Here is an 18,215-nt window from a genome sequence, read left to right as displayed (position 1 = left end):
CAAATATGCCATGCCACTCAAAGCCATTTTTTTGTTAAAGGCTGGTCTGATGAGTAAATGGTAACTAAGTACCTTGCAATGACTATACTTATTTCTTGGTTACATGGTAATAACAAGAAGAAATTATGTAGATCTTTTATTAAATCTTTGCTTATTGATCTCAAAGCAGCTCATAAATTTAGTTCTATTTTATGATCTCAGTCTCACATTAATAAAACACAGTTCCACAAAACCATGCTACTCATTCTGATTGCTTGTGTAGTATTATGAGTGTCACTGTGTTTACTTCTTTACAAAAGGCGAACCTAAACTAATATTATATTGTCTGAAGGTCTAATATATTTATCTTATTATTGCTGCGGTATCCATAGACTACTTGCAAAGGTTTGCCCGTTTTACTGTGTATTGCATAACCATGAAGTAACAGAGGTCTGGTCTCCTGAAGATCTGAGGTTAAAAGACATGTTTATAAAACAAAACCAAGAATCACTGGTGGGTACATAGTGTCTTCCCTAAGCCAAAAAGCTAGACCAAATGTCTCCTTTCCTGTATACAGGAACATAAATAACTTTTGAGAGAACATAATTTTCAATGAGAGTAAGATGTAAGTATGTGTCTCAAAATGCAGTCAATCAAAATATATCTCGAGGTGATGCCAGCAGAAGACTGAGTGACAAAAAGCCTGATTTTTTTCCTGTTGTGTTTCCAGAAGAAAGAACTTACATGAATGTATTTAAATAAGTATGTCTCAGTTAGCATTCGTATTCGTTACAGTTTCTTATAGTAATTTTTTAGAAGATAGTTTGAATTTTGAAAGCAAAGTGAAATATGCTTACTATGTACCAGATTAGAACTAGAATTAGCATATTTTTAGGTTATCCCTGGAAAGTTGAGATCAAACATTGACTTAGATCAAAAATAAAAGTGGGTTTGGTGGCAAAGTTTAGAATATGATCTAATGAGGTAATTTCAGATTAAGGCAACAGAATTCACAACTGTATAAGATTTCCTCTATAAGTCCTGACTGTTCAGGAAAGTGGTCACTTTCTGTGACTTTTGGATCTCCTTCAGATGTTGGAAGCGCAATTTAGTTGCCTAATCAAAGGTGTAGATATAGTAGGGTATTCTCACCTAGGATTTGATCCCTGTTCTTTATAGCAAATAAACACATGGTATGTAGGAGTAAAAATAAGAGGTTGCACATGGAATAACTTTTTTTTTTTTTTTTTTTTTTTTTGCAAGTCTTGATTTCTGCAGATAAAACAGCAAAGAGAATGATACAATGATACAAAGCAGCTGGCTGCTTCTGCTACGTCTAGTTCAGGTCAGATCTGTGATCAGAGGAGTTCTCTCGTGAATGCTAAACTCACCTTTGGAAGATGTAAAAACTGACTGAAACTCCCAAAGAGACAATTTTTCCTGCTAAATCTCACCCTTGTGCTTGCCAGGTGGACTTAGTTTTTCAATTTATTTAGAGCGAAGGAGTGCTGCTATTCATCACTGCATTTCTTTTCTTTTTCTTTCCTCTTCCTTTTTTTTTGGAAGCTAAACAAATAACCTGGCACTTAAACAGGGAAAAAAAATAAATAAAAAGGACATTGTAATTAGCTATTATCTCCCCTTTTTCCTGCTTTTAAACAATGCAATGTATTGACTTATTTGTATGTTTTCTAGAATGTACATTTTAACCACAGTCTGATGTTCTTTCATACGTCAAAGGATACACCTACACGTGTAGTCGGGCAAAACCTCACTGCCAACTGTGATATAAATGTGTATGCTTGTGTATATGTGTACGTGTATAGTTGAGACTTTTCAGAATTGTTTAGAGGTTTATAGCTATTATTGCATATTTACTTACACTTACCTACTTATTCTTATACCCAAACGGATGTATGGGTGATTAGATAGGCACCTGCATACAATCACATAGTGACACCTGAATGAGATGGAGTGTCAAGTGACATGTAAATGCAGAAATACAGCTGGTCTTTACAATATGTACCTGAAAAAAAATCAGTGATCTTGCTCAACAATTTTTTAGTCCATTTTTCCTCAAACCAATACAATTTTGAAGTATCTAAACATAAAGTATCTGAACACTTAGGTTTAATTAAGCATGAAACAAACCTGAGAATAATTGAATTCTGACACACCTTACATAATTATAGCCGTTGCTTAAAAAAAGGACAGTTTAAACAAACAAATAATCTTTTTTAGATGGTTTTGAAAACTTTTTCTTTCTTTCTTTCTCTCTCTCTCTTTCTTTTTTTCTCTCTCTCTATTTCTTTCTTTCCTTCTTTCTTTCTTTCTTTCTTTCTTTCTTTCTTTCTTTCTTTCTTTCTTTCTTTCTTTCTTTCTTTCTTTCTTTCTTTCTTTCTTTCTCTTTCTTTCTTTCTTTCTTTCTTTCTTTCTTTCTTTCTTTCTCTCTTTCTTTCTATCTTTCTTTCTCTCTTTCTTTCTCTCTTTCTTTCTTTCTCTCTTTCTTTCTTTCTTTCTTTCTTTCTTTCCTTCTATTTCTTGGAATGTATTTCATCATCTGTCAGTTTTGCCCTATGATATGTCCTCTTAAATTGGATCTGTAAGCCCTTCATAAAGTTTAATAAATCTTCAGCATTTCACCCTAAGGAAATTATATTAAAAACCTTCAAATGTGAAGTTGGGCCCGCAGACACACAGCACTGGGAATTATATCACCATAATCAGCTTGTAATGAAAGCCTCTGTCGCTGTTCTCTCCCAATCATAATCTGCCTGTCTTTATGAAAAAAGGGGGGTTTGTCTGGGTTCATCTGCAAGCTTTAATTGGAAGATGTCTTCATTTCATTCCAGCCTACTGGGATAATAACTCAGCCCCATGTTTAAACACAGGCCCCTGCCGCTGATATTTTTTCATTTAGTAAAGCATGTCTCTTTAAATGATTTAGCAAATCACCATGAATGCCAAGGCAGGATGATTGGCAGCTCATTGCTGGTGCACCATTTGCATGACATTTGTTCTTCAGCCCAGAAAGCTGCGGCAGGTAAACAAGCAGGCCCTGTACCGACTCCCTGTGAGTCCTTCCCTGTTTATTTTCTCATAATCAAATGACATTTATGGAGAGGCAAATGCAGCTGCACATATATGCAGAAAAAATGCAATCAGGCCAAACATGATGACTTCATTCAGGTGATATTTTGATTAGAGAAAGGACATTTTTATGGCATAGGGTTTCTTGCAAGTGAAGTCAGTCAAATTCCATTTTACAATATTTTAATATAAATGTTAAGTTCAAATAATTGATTACATCTAATGGCACTGTCAGAGTTTCAATGCATTATGTAGCAGGGCAAATTTCTTAAACTTGTAGGGATTCTATTCTGCACCCTTCTGAGTATTTTTTTTAAGGGATAAATCTCTATATATGTATAAAGCTGTTCCATTGTGTCACTCCAGCTTTTTCCTAAAAGAGATTTCTGAGAGGAAGGTTATTTCTGAATTTAAACATTTTAAACTTATTTCCTAGCATATGATGGTGTCAAGAGACTTGGCCGAGAACAAATTGAAAGATTAAAAAATGTATGTAATATACAACATATATATATTAAATCATACGGTGCTTGTACAGCAACCGATAGTATCCTGCTACCATAGAAGTTTCACTTCGATTTCAAAGGCCCTTTGAAAACAGAAATAAAAAATGGGCATTACTGAGCATGGAAGGCGGATACTATGAGAGGGATGCAGCTGCCTTGAGTGGCCACACTCCCCTTTTTAGTTCTTCTTAAGGAAATACATTCTCATCCATTTACTGAAGGACGCAGACCTCTGTATTTGTCATGTTGTCTGAAGAAGATTTTAAGGGAGAGAAACCATGAAATTTGGAAGGGTCTTCAGTGGCTGTGTAAAAGAGGGAAAGCATAATCACGTGGTCCCAACACAGCTTGACCCAGAAAAGCTGAGAGTAGAAGGCAGAATCTTTTTAGCCACCATCAAGCCAGTATTTATTTAAGCAGTACTTAAATAGCAGAATGCATAGGCAGGTGTTCATGGAGGGAAGGGTGAATAGGACCATAGCAAGCTCTCTATTTGATAGTTAATTGTTTTAAAATCTACTCACAAGTGTCCCACAGGAGGCTGCTGGGGGCTCAGAATGTTGTAAAAATTTGTCCATAGAGTAAGAGAAAAATTAACTTTGGCAAAAAGGAGAGCAAATATGTTCCATAGAATTGTCTTCAGCCTATCTTTTCCCAGAATAAATTCTACTCATATATTTTTGTGCTGGCTCATTTTACAGATTTTTATTTTTTTTTTTTGACAAACACACTCTTGCAACTCTAAAACAACATGGTTGTATCAGGGCTTCACTTTCCTGGAGTAACCGTCGTTTACTGCATCTGCCTCTAAGTAGGTACTAAGCAACCTGTAGTCAGCATTCAAAATTAGGGTTGCTAATTGGGCTAATAGTTTTCAGTGTAACACTGCTCAGAGTCCTTACACAGAGCAGGAGACAACTGCTTAGGCACTTGCTGTCTTTCTGAACATCTCAGGCTTGTGAGTTCCTGTACAGAACAACCGAGTTCAGTGTGGGAAAACACAATATACAGAGCACAGCCTGAACTTGAAAAGAATCACTAATGTGGCTCAAGAAATTGCTGGACAAAGTAACTGGTGGAGAGCTGAGATAACAATTGTGCTGAGGTAATATTGGCCCTGCAATTGGAGTTGAGCTGAGAGAGAGGAATGGGAAATATTGCCTCTCCACTTTGTAGCTGGGAAACTGTGAGGGAAAGAGGGCAGGGATATACAGAGAAGCAGATGTGACAATAAAACTGATGGATCAAGGAGTCATATGGAGAGTCCAGCTCTGTCCTACCCAGTGCTGAGAAGATAATTCAGTCTCAGGGTTTGGGAAGGATAAAGGTGATGAGACTCACTGCCTGAAGGGGATGTGACTGGGGAGAGCAAATGTCATGCATCTGCAGTTGCTGCCAAAGGGAGACTGCAAAATCAGAGAGTGGGGAAGGTCAGAAAATTAATTAGAATTACCAGTACTCACTAGATATAGTAATTTGAAGTCAGTGGAGGTAGCCTAATGAGTGGGACTTTCAGAGAGCTGAGAAAACAAGGACCTCTTTGCCTGCCTGCTTTTCCTCATTTATGCATTGACATAAGTTGCCATGTTTCCAAAAGCGCTAGATAACACGCTCTTTCAGAAATCTCTAAGTAGGTGTTGCTGCATCATTAGATTTTGAAGTAAAAATCTCACTCTTACTTTGGGATCTTTTGGAAAACATAATGCAGCTGTCTATATTTCCTCTTTTTATCATTTTGATTTGAATTTTAGGCAGAAAATACCCCCTTGTCTTGTGTAGCTATTATCAAATTAATGTAGAAGTTGCCTAATTTACTTCTTCTAGTTGCTTTACTAGGAGCTTTATCGCACAAATGATTTTAATTGCTAACACTTTCTTCCTTTTTAATTTATTACTCTAAGAAGAATCATATGAATAGTTGTGAAAAGAGACTCATCTGAAATAAGGATAAGAGCCTACAAATTACTACTGCTTAAGGGTATTTTCAAGCTGTGGAAATCTGAAGGCACTTTGCAAAATTAGTAAGTTTAAAGATAAAAATTCCACCCCCACAGCCTCTTTATGCCACTTCACCCCATACGAGTGCCAGGAAGAATAATTTCTAGAAAAATCTGAATACAAGAAATCTGTCTGGCAGTTGCCATACGTGATCCTTCATGACTGACTTCAGTACAGGGGTCAGAAAGACACTGCATACTACTTTTTCTTCTTAACCTGGACTGTGGAAAGCAGAAAAACCTTACAGGTAGTTGAGTAAGCATCAGCCTGGTGCTTGACAACGCTGACAAGACAGCGTCCACAAAGCTGTTTTACTAATGGCATGAATCTACTTTGGCTTCTTGGGTTGGAGTCTAGGAAGCATCAAAATATCATTATGATCTTTGTTTGCTATGTGAATGAATGCTTTCTTCTCACAGTTATTGAGAGAATGGCTGCTGCCTGTAAGTATTTATTCATCCACATGTGCACAAAGTCTGTTATTTGCTATTTATTATACATAAAAAGTACAGTGCTTGGCCAAAGAAGAGAAAAATGCTTTTAAATTACAGGATAAACCCAGTGGCACTAACAAATAACAAGTAAAATAGTGTGCAAACACCTCATAGTTTTATTCCTTTTCATTCAGAAGACACAGTAAATAGACTTTTAGAAATCACTCACTAGCAAGAAAGTGGGAGCTAGATGTATGTTGCACAGTAACTGCTGGAAATGATTTGACCATCTCCTGGAGGAAGAATGCACATCTTGCAACACTGCCAAGTTGAAGTGTCTGTGATGTTGTATAGGCCTGTCCACATATAAGTTTGGATCAAATTCAAACACCTTCCAAAAATTAGGGGTAATCAGATTAAAAAATCTGTTTCCAGTTCTCCTTAGATGGCAATGATGACGTTCAGACTTGGTCAAACTTCTCCAGAGCAGGAGGCAGGGGGAAGAGGTGGAGGCAAAGAACATCAGCAGGAAGGGATAAAGGAAGAGAAAAAAGGAATGGGTAGGGGGAGATGGAGAAGGAGCAAGGAGAGGCAAGGAGGATAATGCTATCATGCAGAAAGAGTTCCTGGGGTCCACTTTCAGCTGGAATGCTTTGAATATCCTAGCTGGCTAAAAATCATGCTAAAATAAAAAATATTCATAGTCTGTAAACAATTCATATCCTTTTGATAGAGATGCTAGATACGTTTCAGGCATTCTACAGAGTACAAAGTCATATATCCTTTTTAACTTATCATGGTATAATTTGAACACAAGACAGAAAGTCGAGGAGATTGGTGGTGGCACTGTCTGGTCTGATCTGTTCATAGCAAATAAAGCTGCTCAGGGATGTTTTACTGAAAAAAAAATTTTAATTGAAAAAAAAATCAGCTAAAGGAGTCATCATTTTTCATGTATTTTTAAGCAAACTCTGTCTGACATGTAAGAAATAGACTTTGGCAGGATAATATTTCAAGAGCATACAACAGAATGTCTAGTAATGGCGTCATCTAAAATGCAGAAAATTCTGGTACCAGTTCCACATCCTAGACAGGTACTTTAAGCCATTTCTTCTTCTGAGGCATGTTTCTCTCTCCTTCTTATAACGGAGCTATTCCACTTGCCTAACTAAAGATTGAAAGAAGGGTCTTGTTTATTCTGTCATTTTTTCACCAATAGGCTTTACAGTCCATCTCACTTTTGCCCTCCCTTTCCATCCCATTTTGGTCCTATGGTTATTCATTTATACAACATGGTTTCAATAGAGGAGACTGAGGACCCTCTTTTCCCTTTCATGCCATATCCATAACATGAAGAGACTCATGTCTAGGTCAGGCTGCTGAATTTGGGTAGCTGAAGACCTTGGATGGTGAGAGGCAAAAAAGAACCTGGGATCCAAGCCTCAGTGGTGACCTATGTGCTGATGGGTTGGTTCACCTCCTCTCATACCCTGGAGTGTCTGGGTTGCACTAGCTGATGAGCAAGAAAATGTTTGACATTTTTCCACTGTAGCAGTTTGGAATACATCAGTGATCTTTCTCCCTGGTGATCTGTGATTGACCCTCTCCTGTTACAAATCAAGACTTGTGTGAAATGCAATGCATAACCTTCGCTCATTCAATTATTTATTTATTCACTATAGCTTGAGCCACAGTTAGCCCATCCATTCTTTCATATTGATTCAATATGAATGTGTAGAAAGCAATATGTGCTTCACTATAGGCTCACTTTTATTGCTCATGTTTGAAATCATAATGCAGATGTTGTACTCTACATATATAGAGAGGAAAAAACAAATAGAGAAGCCTGGTTTGTGTTACCTCCTGAATAAGAAAACTGTGTTGGATTCACATTAAAGACTCTCTGTCTCCATTTGAATCACCGTAACTATGTTCAGACAGAGAAGATAAACAGGAAAACACTGCTTATTGCCAGAACTGGATTGAATAAACAATTTAATTCAAAATATTGGCAATAAGCAAACAAAATCTACAACAAACCTTTATGTGGAAAAAGAGACCTTTGAATTCTGGAGCAAGAGACAAAAAGGGCCTAAAAAAAAACCCAAAAAACAAAACTTCTAAGAGGACGAAGGGCAACTTGTAGAAATTGAGATGTATTTGATTAGATGACATACGTGTAGTTAGACAATTATTTATGAATTATCACAATTGTTCATGACATCTCTGAGATAAACAGAAGATAGTGGGTTTGATCTGCACTGAACTAAATCAACAGCAAAACTTCGGTCTCAGAGATAACAGCAACTTCATTTTTATGTTTGTCTGAAAGAATTTCACCATTAAATTTTTTCAGTAGTGTCAGAAACTTGTTTTCTTATTCAGTTTTGGAGAGCTCAGGTCCAACCGAAAGAGCTCGGAGAACCACTTGAGGACTGCATGGGCAGAATTTATCACCATGACCAAGGCAATGATCTTAAGGGTTTGGAAGACAAAAGTTATTAACTTATTTTAAGTACAGATAGCTGAGAATGATAATACAGCAATAAGAAATTGAGAAAAAAAATGGTCGTGAGAACTCTTAGTGACTTTTAAAGGGGATTTTGTGTGTGTTATTATTCAACTCTGATTTTTTTACTCATTTGGGGAACAAAGTTTTAACTCTTCTGGGCATTACCTAGAAATGTAAGGTCACTAGGCAGAAGAGTCTTTGATATAAAACAGAAGTAATTCAAAGAGTATTCAATTCAGCTTGTGAATGAATGAAGGTTAGGATCAAATAGTAAATATTGCCTCAGCAGAAATACGAAAGAGAGGACTACACCATCACAGACAGTCATGCTCAAGCTGGGTGACATCTCTGGGTTCCCAAACTGCTTGTGGCCACCAACTTAAACAATTACCACCACACCACTGTGTTTGGCAGCCATAACTACACTGTTTTTTCCAGGGTGCTGTTTGAACACCTGTGCCATGTAAACCATGACACATGGACCCTGGTAAAAATACCGCACCTACTCAGAGTCTTTGGCAATCGCCCCCAGAACACAGCAGCATGCACAAGTGCTGTCTGCCCCCAGCCAACCAGCTGGCTGCCCTGGGCTAAACTTGCCCAAGGTCCTGGTCCCTTGTGTGCTGGGCGGAACACAGAGAGATTAAAGAACAGAAATGGGCAGGATGATGCCTGGAAAGGGCAGACAAAGCAGCCGATTGAGAGGGAGAAAGGTAAAGGGTGCTGGAACAAATGGTAGGGAGGGAGATAGAAGAGGGGAGGACAAAGTTTGGAAAGGAATGTGTATGTGGTAGTTGTACCACCTGATCGCAATTAGGTACTGCGCTGTGGTAAACGCATTGCTCTAAATACCTATGCATTTGCAGCCTCAGTGATAATCTGTTGCTTCATGGTGGTGATTGCTTATCCCCAGAGGTAGCCATAGCGTGAAGCAGCTGGTCAGAAATGGCAGCTTATCTCCATAAATAAGCAATCACTAGTGATGAAGAGGACCACTGATCAGATGGTATAAACTGCTCCTACATCCCCGCAGCTGATGGATAGTGACAGCTTGCTCCAAGTGGTAATTAGTCACTGCCTTGAGCTAGACAACACTGATCCCGCCAACAGAAATTTGCTCCTGATGGTAAGAATGAAATACTTCTGCCTAAAATTTCCTGGAGTTCAATGCTTTTTGGATGCATCCTCCTTCCTGAGCACCCACCGACTGCCTCAGTAACATACTGATGCCAATAGCATTGATTTGCTTGGAATTTCTGGCTGCCTGGCAGAGCCATTTAAGCTAACCTGTGCAACTCTGCCGTGAAATGGACTGGAAGCATTTGCGCAGTTAGTTACTAGGTAACAGCTGAGAGGAAGCAAGGGTCAGCTTCCCAAATCGTTTCCATATGTAAGTCTTCTGGGTAAAAGGTCTGGGCCATTCCCAAGAAAACTGATTTAAGTCTTGAGGTCTAAGTGCTGGTATACTTAGTTGGCGACTGTAATTACCCTGTGCTCAAACTCCCAGTTACCATTTTAGTTTCAAGAGCATTTGCTGTGTGGATGCTTAGAGTAGTAAGCCTTAAATTTCAGCGTGCTGGCATATTGTGGCCATGCAAATATGCCTGAGCATTTGTCCTGAAATTCCCCATGCCGAGACCAATAACTCCTTTTAGTTTCAGCATTTTAATTCAACAGTTATGACAGCCCATCCCAGCTCCACCTCAGAGATAAAGCCACTTGCACATGCCATCTAAACTGTAAGTCCACAGACCACATCTCCTTCCTTGCAATGTTTTTATCCTGATTGCCTTAATGACACAGACCATTGGTTCATACAGCTTTATTCCAACTCTATACAGTGTTAATATTCATTAGCAGAAAAAAGGTATGAGTTTTGTTAAATAAAAATTTGGTTCTGTAAGCTTAGACCTTTTAGTCTGAAATTCATCTGCTCTTGAAAGAAGGATATGTTTCACTGATTTGCTTGTTTTATAGGAAAATTACATTATGCAACAGAATTAGTCCTGCAGGACAGGAAGAATTTTCAAGTGTCAAGGCTGTAACTTCCATACGGTAATTCCAGGGTGAAATGATGAGCAGCTTCTTTCAGCCAGAACTTTGATATGGTTTTCTATTGATGAGAATATAAAATGAAAAGAAATGATTGAGAAATTATTGAATAGACTACTCTTGTGCTGTTGATTCCAGACATCAGCAGATGATATAAAATGCAGTACTAATGAATCAATTTATTTATTAGTGCAGGATGAACTGAAATTATTTGGAATTTACTAGTTGCCTCTTGAAAATGAAAAAGAGGTGAGGCAGGACAGAATGTGACTTAAAATAGCTCAATCTCTATGTAGTTTTCATTATTTGCTCTGTTCTTGCATCAGTGGTGGCCTCACACTACCAGGTGTCTTTTTTGGCGTATTGTGAGATGCAGGTTTGTCAGGCTGCTGGAAAGAAGTTACATTCATTTCCAATGTACTTAATGTCTACTGACAGACAGGGATATTACATCTCTACTTCCCACTTCTTCTGCCAATGTGATGGTCCACTTCCATTTGGTTCTTGCCCAGAGAATAACTGAAAACTTGCTTGTTCCTGTTAAAGGAATTACAGGGTGGTTTGATTATCCAGGGTTGAAACAGGAGCTCACCATTCAGTTCACTGGCACAAAGTTGTGTCATGTAGGGTCATGTGTTGTTTTCTTCCAGAGGAGTGTGCTGGTGAATTCCTAAGGCTTCTGCTGTTCCTCATCAAGTGTTTTCCAACCTGCCAGTACTGGTATCAGTGAAAATGTCTCAGTGACCTCCTCGACCTGCATAATCACAGCTGAATCATCTTGGTTATGGTTAGATTAGGTTCAAGTGTTTTTGACACACAGCGTTGCTCAGTGGGCATGCAAATTTCCTCTTGAATTCTGTTGGTCCTTAATTTTTATAGCAATGACATAGAAATAGAAATGACACCTGTTTCAGTATTAGGAGTCTTTCAATAAAATAATCCACAGTTTTTTACTTCTTGTGTAATATACTGTCCCAATTAATATTTTACTACTTCTCTGCCTTGCTGCCTAGCCTTCATTTCTTATTCTCTCTGCATCTCATTTTACTGTAAACAGGACAAAATGCCTTGCCATTTAATGAAAATGTGGACAATTTTGGCTGGAGGGAACTTTGGAGAAGTTTGAAGTTAGATAGTAATGTTCATTTTATAGAGCATCACTGTGCTCTCTTCTTTCAGAAGACCGAGGCAGCTGACGTGCTGGGGTGAATACAACACTCTGTGCTGACAAACCCATTATCTGGAAAAAAAATATAGTACCCACATTGCTCTTAACCCAGTACTGTAGACATAACCCAGATGCATGCTGGATGTCAAGCAAGAAGGAATGTTGTTATGTTGATGTGAGTGCTCACTATGTCCACTTCAGTTTTTATCTGGTCTGCAGAAGTAATCTATGTCAGTGGCTTGGCTAAATATCAGCACACTTTTGCAAGGAATGTACGAAACATGTTCTTAACTTGAACAGCTGAATTGGGTTGGTTTTGCTATTACAGAGGTAAAGAGCTAGAGCAAGCTAGGTCATGAGAACATTTGGGTTGCTCTGTGAGATAGCAGTGGAGGTAGAAGTGCTAAGCTGCTTCACAGACAAAATAATTTAAAAGTTAGTCAAGCTACTGACACGTCTAACCCCAGTGTAACAAGCCCCAGTGTAAAAACACATTCTCAAAGAACACTCCTATATGTGCTAATCACAGAAACTATATCTACACAGATATGCCAAACAGCTTTTCAAGTTTCAAGCAGGGTTTATTTGCACCCATTTAGTGATATTTTGTAACGTCAGGCCACCCACGTCAGTTTATTTTCCAGTGCCTACTAGTATTTTTGTGTGCCCTGGCAATCTTTTTCTCAGCCAGCTTTTCTAATTTTTTTGAGCAATTAGTTCTGAAGACTTTTTATAATGTGCTGATGCCTCCAGGCCTTTCTTATTTATATATTTAAAAAAAAAATGTTACGCCCCGTTGTCTTTCTGTTTGTTAGTTTAAGTTGGTTTTGGCTAGGTTGAGTTTCTTTGCATTCTTGGAGATCATGATACATGTAATATAGTTTGCAAAAGGTGATTTGCTTCCAGAAGGCACAGTGAGAAATTTTGAACAATATTTTTCCTTTTTTGGTTAGGTTTACATGGCATACAATAGGAATGAATGATGAACTGCTGCTCAAAGTGAGAGACTGATGTAGGTAAGCAACTGTCTTAGCTTTCTCATGCCATATGATTTCAGTATTTCTCCGACTTTTTTACTAAACCCAGTCAGTCTGGAGAAATAATACCCATGAGCTGGAAGGAGTGGTACTCTTCTCATAAGACAACAAAGAGCTTTTTCCAGGCAAGTGCTGCAAACAGGGAATTTTTCATACTGAAAAAAAAAGTCCACCCATTTCAATGCAAGATTGCACATTTAAATGATCAGAGGACTTTCGTCTTTCATCCAATCTTTTTTTTTTAATTTATTTTTTGCCTTAACTGTTCTTGCAGACTCCTTTCTGGACACCTGTTGGGTAATTAACATGAAACTGTTAATATCGTCTTTGCTGTCAGTTCATTTTCTACATGTGCTGTGTACCTGTATTGTTTAATCGCAAGGTCAGGTTTTGTTTCCGTAATTTCAGTAAACAACTAACCCCCCGTAATCAGCTTCATCTGATTAATTAAGTAGCAGAAATCCATGCTGAGTATCTAAATGTTTTACATGAGAGATCAGAGTGGTTTCATTTTAAGAATTCTTGGGAAATGGTGTTGTTATTTATTTATTTATTTATTTATTTGAATTCAGGAGATTGTTTTCAAAATTAACACTACAACAATACATTTGAAAACTGAATTCTCAAAGGGTGGAAATGACGATAAAATTTCTTGCTTCCAGAATAATTGTGTGGGTATATATTCAAATGCGGTTTCAATTACACTATCATATAACATGTTTCTCTGGAGCAATGGCTCAGAAGCTAAGGATCACTGCAGCTCTCTATGTAGTTGTTTTCTCTGAAACCAGGTAAACTGGACTGACCTTGCTTCTGATACTCTGTACAAAGGCCACAACAGAAAAGAAGATTTCACTAAATTGAAGACTGTCGTATATGTAATTCTACGTCTATAGAGATACTGAAAGAATAGATCATATATTATTCTTCTATTGGAAGATACTCAGGGACCATACTAACAAGGCTGATATATGAGCTTCTAGAGGACTGATGTGGAAACTAGATAATTTTTTCAAATCACAAGACTTTTGCGCTGATGATAACCATGTGGAAAGACAAATTTTCCCATTAAGGAGCTGATGTTTTCCATTGGTTGTTATATTCGGTATATTCTACTCAAGTTGTAAAACCAAGCGTTCAGACTGTAAGAAGTGCCAGAGCAAAAGTTAGCCAAATTAATTTTTCCTCTCAAAGGACACCTGACTCATTTATTAGTGCTTCTGAGCATAACCCAGGCTTTTGTATGACAGATGACTTCATCTGAAAGATGAATGAAACAGAGTTTTGAAAGAAAAGATAAGTCATTGCTAAGCCACTCTCCATTGTCTTTGCAAAGTCATGGGGAACGGGAGAGGTGCCTGAGGACTGGAGGAAAGCAAATGTCACTCCAGTCTTCAAAAAGGACAAGAAAGAGGACCTGGGTAATTATAGACTGGTCAGCCTCACCTCCATCCCTGGAGAGGTGACAGAACAACAAATCCTTGCGCTGTCACAAGACATATCAAGGATAAGAGGGTCATTAGGGGCAGTCAACATGGCTTCACCAAGGGGAAGTCATGCTTAACCAACTTCATAGCCTTTTATGAAGACATAACCCGGTGGACAGATGATGGTAAAGCAGTGGATGTGGTCTATTTTGATTTTAGTAAAGCATTTGACATCGTCTCATACAATATCCTCACAGCTAGACTGAGTAAGTGTGGTCTGGACGATTGTGTAGTGAGATGGACTGTGAACTGGCTGAAGGAAAGAAGCCAGAGAATCATGATCAATGGGTAGAGTCTAGTTGGAGGCCTATATCTAGTGGAGTCCCTCAAGGGTCAGTACTGGGACCAGTATTATTCAATATATTCATTAATGATTCAGATGAGGGAATAGAGTGCACTGTCAGCAAGTTTGCTGATGACACCAAGCTGGGAGTGGCTGACATGCCAGAAGGCTGTGCTGCCATCCAGTGAGACCTGGACAGGCTCGAGAGTTGAGTGGCGAAAAAATTAATGCAATGTAACAAGGGCAAGTGTAGAGTCTTGCATCTGGGTAAGAACAACCCCAGGGTACAGTGTAAGTTGGAGAATGACCAATTAGAGAGCAGTGTAGGGGAAAGGGACCTGGGGGTCCTGGTGGACAACAGGATGACCATTAGCCAGAACTGTGCCCTTGTGGCCAGGAAGACCAATGCCATCCTGGGGTGTACTAGAAGTGGGGTGGTTAGTAGGTTGAGAGAGGTTCTCCTTCCCCTCCACTCTGCCCTGGTGAGACCACACCTGGAATATTGTGTCCAGTTCTGGGCCCCTCAGTTCAAGAAGGACAGGGAACTGCTGGAGAGAGTCCAGCGCAGGGCAACAAAGACGATTAAGGGAGTGGAGCATCTCCCTGATGAAGAAAGGCTGAGGGAGCTGGGTCTCTTTAGCCTGGAGAAGAGGAGACTGAGGGGTGACCTCATTAATGTTTACAGATATATAAAGGGTGAGTGTCACGAGGATGGAGCCAGGCTCTTCTTGGTGACAACCAATGGTAGGACAAGGGGCAATGGGTACAGACTGGAACACAAGAGGTTCCACTTAAATTTGAGAAGAAACTTCTTCTCAGTGAGGGTGGCAGAACACTGGAACAAGCTGCCCAGGGAGGTTGTGGAGTCTCCTACTCTGGAGACATTCAAGACCTGCCTGGACACCTTCCAGTGTAACCTCATCTAGGTGTTCCTGCTCCAGCAGAGGGATTGGACCAGATGATCTTTTGAAGTCCCTTCCAACCCCTAACATTCTGTGATTCTGTGATAAGATGGCCCTGTAGAGGGAGATGACTGTCCTTCAGGGAACACCAAGTTTGCCTTTATCCCACTAAGTTTGCATGTGATACTGGGCAAGACAGTTCCTCCAAGGGGTTAATTGAGTATGTTCATTGCTTTCTGGCACCAATTTAAGATTCCTAGATCCTGATTCACAGAAATGCTGAGCTCTCACATCTGCAACTGAAATCGATGGAAACTGCATTGTGAAAAAAGCTGTGCACTGTGGAAAAACAAGTCATTCTGTTTCAAGTTGGTTACACCATAGTGATGGACACTTCGATCATTTTGCCTTTACTCTCCATGTGTCTTGATTTTTCATTTGTAAAGTCCATATGGTAATAATAACAACAGATTTGGTACTCTTTCAATATAATGAACTAATTATGTCAGAGTTTCAACAAGTTACAGACCTAAAAACATAGATCAAAAAATCTTAAAAGGCTTCTTTAGATGTTTCAGCTAGATTCTGAAGATTTAAATATACTGTATAACATTGGAGGAAATGTTGAAAAAATTATTTAAATAAGAGCTTACATTTTTTTTTCTTTTTAAATATTGAAAATATTTTGTATTGAAAATAATTCTCTTAGTAAGCTTAAAATAAAAATGCTAGATTTTTAAGAACTAGTGGGCTTTATTTTTAGATGTCTATTAGTGGAATGTTTGTGTTTCAAAATTTGAACTTTTACCAAAACTGCCAAATTTTGCCTAACATGTTGTATGCTGTTTTAGCAATACAATGCTTCACATGAGTCTCAGGAAGTTTATCAGTGCTTACAAATCAAGGGTACTAGGCCTGAAAAGGTGTTTAGGACTTTGTTTTATTTTAATCGTTCCTACTTTTTTGACTTTTTAAACTGCTACAGATGTGATCTGCTGTGTATTTCCATCACATAAACAAGGACCAGAGTGGCATGTTTTAATGTTTGCCTGTTTCAGACAGCAATGTTATTTTTAGTGATAAGTTTCCTGAACACTCCTGTCAGTGACAAGGATCACTTAGGCAGCCTTCCGGTCTCCTCGCTGCCTCACTTGTGCTGGTACATTTCCTACCAGAATGGTGTCTCTAGCCAGGGAAATGATCAGCCAAACACCAGGCACCTCTCAGGGTTGTTTGATACAGTATTTTTGTCCCTTACACCAGACTGTGCAAACATTGTATTGGGGAAACTGAGGGGGTACTGGACAGAGAACGGTAGCTGGAAAAAACAGATTGGTGGTGGAGAAGGAACGTGGACTGGCAAATGTTACCTTAAACAAATGCCTGTGAAATCTAGGCCTGGCTTAAACCAGAGCAAGTGGTGTGTAGAGATGGTGTCTTTCTAGGAATGAAGTTTTCCAATTCTTTTAAATAATTGATTGCTTTAATGTTACTCAGGCAAAAAAATAAAAATAAAGTAAGATACTGTTAGAGAACAGAGCTGTAAATACCCTGAGGCAGTTTCATATTGAGAAGGGAAACAAGAACAAAATGAGAAGTCATTGGCAATATGAACCTCAACTGATTAAATTTGATCTGATTAGTTCTGCTGGGAAACATACAAACACTACAAAGTAAACTTGCTTGAGAATAAGTCACAATGTTGAAGTTTACAACACTCTGAATGGTCTTATTAAGAGAATGTAAAACAGCACTTCCATGGAATGAAAATAGCATACTCTACTGTTTTTATTCCCATTACTAAACAAGCAAAAATTTAGGGCCCAACCACCCTCAGTTTCCTTCTGTCTCAGTAAATATTAATGCCTTGTGTCACCTTGTAGGATTAGAGTCTACAGGGATTTTTTTTTTCTTAGACACTAGACAAAAGTAACAACTAATTTTAGGTCTGAGGTATTAAACATTCTTAAAATGAATTCCTATCAATACAGATACACAGTCCTTTTCTTTATTTCACGGACTATGCCATATCCAGCAGCACAGGGCCAGAAGTTACACTTACTTGTGCCAGAAAAACTTCCTGAGCCTCAGGAAAGAAAAATCTGTACAGAAAACATTGAACACCATGCATATAACTTCTGCAGAGTTTCTTCTTCTTCCATACAATCTTTCACTGATAGAAAATGCCAAAACGAGTTGCTGGATCAGTCGTCTCTCAGGACATTTTTCATAATCCCACCCCTTTCTGATATTCCATGATGACATTTCCTTTTGTGACCCTGGAGCTCTGAAAACCTTTGTGCTGCCACTAGGCTGCAGGAACCTTGAAGGTGTTCTAGGTCATAACCCTGGGGGCTTCTTGGCTCACCGTCCACAGATCAATTTAAATATATATGTGTGTATTTATATATATATATAAAATAAAAAGTTCTTATTTTCTGTTATATAGAGTAAAAATATTTCTGATGTGTCAATGGACCTTACAAGGTGAGAAAACAGTTGAAAATACCTCTGCATTTGTGCATCACTGTTATACTGTATACTGCAACTCTCATGCTGCACTGGTGCCATATACCCTAGGTAAGACCTAAAGAGTGCTGCAAGATTTCTGTGCAACCCAACATTTTTGGGTTATGTAAAGATTTTCTAAAATTCTCCAACATCCTATACCTGTACCTGAATGAGAGTAATGAAGACATATATTCTGCAAGGGTAGTCCAAAAGAAAATTTTCCCTGCAACTTCAATAGTCTTGTGCTTAATTCAGT

The sequence above is a fragment of the Columba livia genome, chromosome Z (genome assembly GCF_036013475.1).
Source record: "Columba livia isolate bColLiv1 breed racing homer chromosome Z, bColLiv1.pat.W.v2, whole genome shotgun sequence".
NCBI classification, from domain to species: Eukaryota; Metazoa; Chordata; class Aves; order Columbiformes; family Columbidae; genus Columba; species Columba livia.
This window is presented reverse-complemented; position numbering follows the sequence as displayed.